The sequence below is a fragment of the Dermacentor silvarum genome, chromosome 5 (assembly GCF_013339745.2).
Source record: "Dermacentor silvarum isolate Dsil-2018 chromosome 5, BIME_Dsil_1.4, whole genome shotgun sequence".
Classification (NCBI taxonomy): Eukaryota; Metazoa; Arthropoda; class Arachnida; order Ixodida; family Ixodidae; genus Dermacentor; species Dermacentor silvarum.
The window spans coordinates 34,728,580-34,733,255 of record NC_051158.1 but is presented as its reverse complement, the minus strand read 5'-3'; the positions used below and the strand labels follow the sequence as shown (position 1 = coordinate 34,733,255).

Genomic DNA, 4,676 nt, shown 5'->3' with positions numbered 1-4,676 from the left:
ACAGAGTTTTAGGAAAGGCTAGGAAAGGCTAAAGCCCCTCAATGAACGAGGGGTCTTAGGAAAGGCTAGGGTGCCTCGATGCCCAGCGCCGCCGTCCAGGGTGGAGACAACCCCGCTGGCGCCGCCATATTGTGTCACACGAGCTGAGACTCAGCTACGCTTGCGTTCATAAAGTGTTACTCGCGGCGCGCTTCCAAGTGCTTTGCCTTGATGAGTATTTTTTTATCGGTGTCCCATCTGCATATCTTTATAACCAATAGCCGTTAACTCGTCGAAGGTCGAAGACGTAAATGTATGGCGCCGGGAACATGCCCCAAGTTGCCTAATTCAATCACATTTATATCCCGTGTGTATGTTTAAAATACGCACTATTTTTTTTGCGCTTCGATGATTGGTATATGAGGTTTGCGACCCCCTGTGTGTGGAAGTTTTTTTTTTTTTTTTGCGCTGTTGTATTTTGGTTTACACGTCACGCCTCCTTTACCGTAGCCAGCCACTCGCGCACGGCGGTTAGTTTCCCTTGCGTTGCGCGTGCTCTTCGCGTTCGTTGCAATTATTTGACGATATCTACGCGAAATTTTTGCTTTTTTTGCCCACAAAACTGTGTGCTGACAGGATTAAGCTGGTGTAAAAATAACTGCGATGTGAAAATAAGGTTTAGTTAGTGCTGTAGAGAAAAATGTAACGTAACTTGTCTGTGTCAATATTGCGTAGTACACACAAGAAATCAAACGATGCACAAAATACATTTACTTATAATGTCTAGTACAATCAATCATGAAAGAGATATGTACATGAAAAATTATATGTACTGTGTGGCGCCTGAAGGTTATGTTGAAAGACGAGATAAAAAAATTAATTCGCAAGGTAGGCTCGACACACAATTCGGGATAGAGAGAGTTTTTTTTTTTATTTATTCATTACATGGAGGGGGGGGGGGGGTTAAGTGAGTACATCAACCTTATTACACACAATATAAATCGAAAACAAGAATGCAAACAAGAAAACGCAACCGCGGGTAATATTAATGAAGATATCCAGCCAGATATCAAGCCAGCATACATACATCAGCTACCATCGAATACGTCGCATCAGCCAAACACATCGATGGCGAGTACAGAACATTTCATAAATAACCATTAGAACACTGATAACTACATTGAAAAAATAACCAACACTGCATACATATCACGTACAAAAACCGTAAATGAAACTAAGACAGTCAAATACAGATAAGCAATGTTTTTCACTTCGAAAATATAGTCCATGATGATGTAGGGCTGTTGACTTTAACAGACGGCGCCCATCCTGTCGATTTCCCTCGTTCTGGTCCTCTTCAAAGTGTTTCTAAGTACAGGTAAAACAACAAAAGTGATTATTGATATGAAAAGTTGCCTTGTAAATACAGAGAACACATTACAGTGCTTAAAAATAAATTTTAGCAGAAGCAATGCTGTATTACCTCGCTTCACACGTTTCGAAGAAATGCACAGGCTACAACAGACACCATGCCAGAAAGCGCCGAAACATTTTGGTCCCATGATGCCCCTTAACTCTACTACACCTGGGCATACCATGCACAGGCATTTAAAGACCGTCACAGTACCCACTATGATCGGGAATGAGCACGAATGACCATCGGCTTACGATCACCACGCTACAAATATGTACAAGTCTAAAAAATCAGCTATGTAACGTAACACCCTGAGGTCCGCAAGATATCTCCTGAGAAATCAGAGAAAATCACAATGTTTCGCTTACCACGTACAAAACAGCCGCTCTCCCCAGACGAAGAACTGCGTTCTTTAGTCCCAAATAACCAGTACCGAAAAAAGAAAAAAAAAGAAACAAGAGACACACACGATGTGTGCTTCCCGTGAAAAAGGAAAATATGTGGCTTACGTGACGATTCGTAGCTAATGTAAGACTATTTCGCGGCTAAGCATCTTCGTCAGCCCTTAAAATAAGGGTTCAGACTGCGCCCATCAAAACGAAAAAAAAGCCTATGCGACGCGCGCTCGCAAACCATACGCTACTCAGACAGCATCGGTGCAGTGCTTAGTTCGTGAGTGAACGTAGGTACGTGAGCGAGGATCAGAGAATACTTTCTTATTTAAATGAAAAACACGGTGCGGTAGTCTAAACATTCTTGACACTTACCTCGCAAATGCAGGAGTTATCCGTTGCCTTCCAGTGATCGCGCTTTACTTGGGCTTCCCATCTCTTCCGTCGCTCTGGGTCCCGGGGGAAGCGAAAACAACGCAGTTCTTTACGCGTCGATCCGGCGCACTTGGGAACACAGCCCGTCATGTCGACACGATGCACTTGATAGCTTGTCAGTCATGCGGCTGAACACTGTCAAGCAAGTAGAAGCGCCCGCGAAGCATCCGCGTGCACTGTGCCTCGAACTCAGCACCGGCACCAAGCAATCGCAACGGCTCGCTGTGACACAATATGGCGTCGCAGCGAGAAAGCGGCGGCGCGGGGGCGGTCAAAGGTTGGCACCACCCTGAACGGCGGCGCTGGCATCGAGGCACCCTAGGAAAGGCGCCACAGCAACGCCTCTCGCGGCGGCACAGAACACCCGCGGCGGCTCATTTGGAATTTGGCAGTACGTTCGACGAGCGCGCGCCCCGCGGACGTTTCGTTGCGGTAGGGTGACCTAGAATACGGTCACTCTAGTTGCGGTATCGTTGGCAACGCAGTGCTTTGCAGTCTTCCGCTTCGCGTCGCCATTTCGCCGCCGTCCGCGTCTCCTTGTCCGCGTCACTGGAATTTTGGCGCGGGTCTATCGCCGCTCTGCCGCAGTGTCTAGGAAGAGAGACAACGGTCTGTATGCGGGAAGCATGGCCTTGACGTGAAAAACGTTCTGTTTGTCCTGTGGACTGTCGTGTTTCGCGCCGTTTGTCGAGCGCGCTGATCGCGCAGAGTTGGTGTACGTGACAAAGGAAACAGAAGTTACACGGAGGCGCGAGCGCTTCGTTGTTTGGAGACGGCTTGCCTTGTCGGTGAGTAATAAACGTTCCTTTTCTCCTGCTAAATAACGACATTCAAAATCTTGTCTATTAGCGCTCTCGCAATTGATACGATGCGCTTGTTTTACATCACTAGGCTCATTTTGCGAGGCGTTATCGAGGTTGTACACGTTTTGTTCGTTAATCTTTTGGGAACTCTACTGTGAAACGGAGTCTTCGCGTTTTATTCTTGGGCGCAATAGCCGTAGTAGACGTCATTTGTGCAACGTACTTTTCAAGGCGTGTGACAGATAAGAGTGGTGGGCCTGAATTAGTGCGCAATATTATGTTGCCCGTACAGGGGAAGGAGAAAAGTTAACGATGAAAATGAATATGACTTCGCGTAGAGTAGAAAGGAATGATGCTAGAAGGCATTTTAGAAACAAGAGGGAAACAATGGAGTGCACTGTGCACTAACAAAACGACAAGTGTCTTATGATCAGCGTATTAAACGTAACCATACACTTCTGGTATCGCTATTAACTGAAGACGTTTTGTTTGGCAAAGCTCGGAACCAGCTCTCGATTGCCAAGGAGACACACAACCGTTCAGTGCCGGTTTCTGGTATCCCCTATTGCAAAAACCAGCGTCTTCCAGTGCCTTCCAGTGTGAAACCAGCGCGTTTTTTGACACTGGGTGGCACTGGGACGCTGGCGCAGGCTGGGAGTCACTGGGAGTCACTGCGACACTGGTGAGATCGCTGGAGAAGTGCTGGGTCACACTGGACGAGACGCTGGTTTCACTGCTATGACGCTGGGGTGCACTGGTGGGCGCTGTACACGCGCTGGAGTTCGCTGGCTCGTACTGGAGACTGCGCTGGTTTCGTTTGTGCCGCACTGCCGGAGTATAGGCGCTGTTGAATATTAAATGCTTGATACAATTTTATGGGCATCTCCTGTCCAAAAAACAGACCCCTGACCTAAATATAGCGCTAATGGTTGGGATCATAAATGTCTATTTCGTGTCGGCGGTGTTGCAGCTTGGAATAAAGGTGCGTGATGCTAGCCCATGCATATGCGACACTTGAGATCACTTTCGCTTTGTACATTTCCCTTTTGACTGTGCGGATAGCTGTATTCGTGAACGAAATTACGCAAACGCAGATAACGCCTCGTTTTCTAGTAGTTTGTACGCAATCGATGACTGCGACTTGTCGCAGTGTTGTACAGTCGACACGAAACCGAGCAGCCGTTTAGACGCGTTGGAACGGACCTCAGAAAGCGTGCCGCTGATTGATATCGCACCGACAACAAAGCTGCGGTGATTCGTGCGCTTCCACATTCCCTGCTGTACTAAAAATAATAGTTAAATGGTTCTGAAGCTCAAATACAAACATTTTCGCATCCGCCCGGTACCCACACCGAGATCGTTCGCTTCAACCGAAGGTTAAGCCTACCGTACGTACCCGCCGAGTTCGTCTACACTCTATCGGCCCGTCTGGGCTGAGGAATCAACAAGTCTATCGAGGATAAATCACTGTGTAGTTCACCTTTCCCATCGGTGTTTTTAAACAGACCATTCTTTCGTGTGTACAGTGTCAGCATAATAAGCGATGAGCGCCGATATGGCGTTATGCACATACCTATATGTGCTGTCGCCGAAGGCTGTCAGCCGCATTAACCAACCGCTTCTGTTACGGAGATATGTGCCTAAACATTCGTG

General features: G+C 47.3%; 1 protein-coding gene across 1 annotated transcript in view; it reads left to right on the top strand.

Annotated features, from left to right (window-relative positions):
- Window positions 1-2,706: 2,706 nt before the first annotated feature.
- LOC119454059 (uncharacterized) overlaps window positions 2,707-4,676 on the top strand; it is a 29,802-nt gene continuing 27,832 nt past the window's right edge. Inside the window, exon 1 of the mRNA XM_049667688.1 lies at window positions 2,707-3,008. The gene's annotated coding sequence lies outside the window, so the exon portion shown is untranslated. The remainder of the gene's footprint in view (window positions 3,009-4,676) is intronic.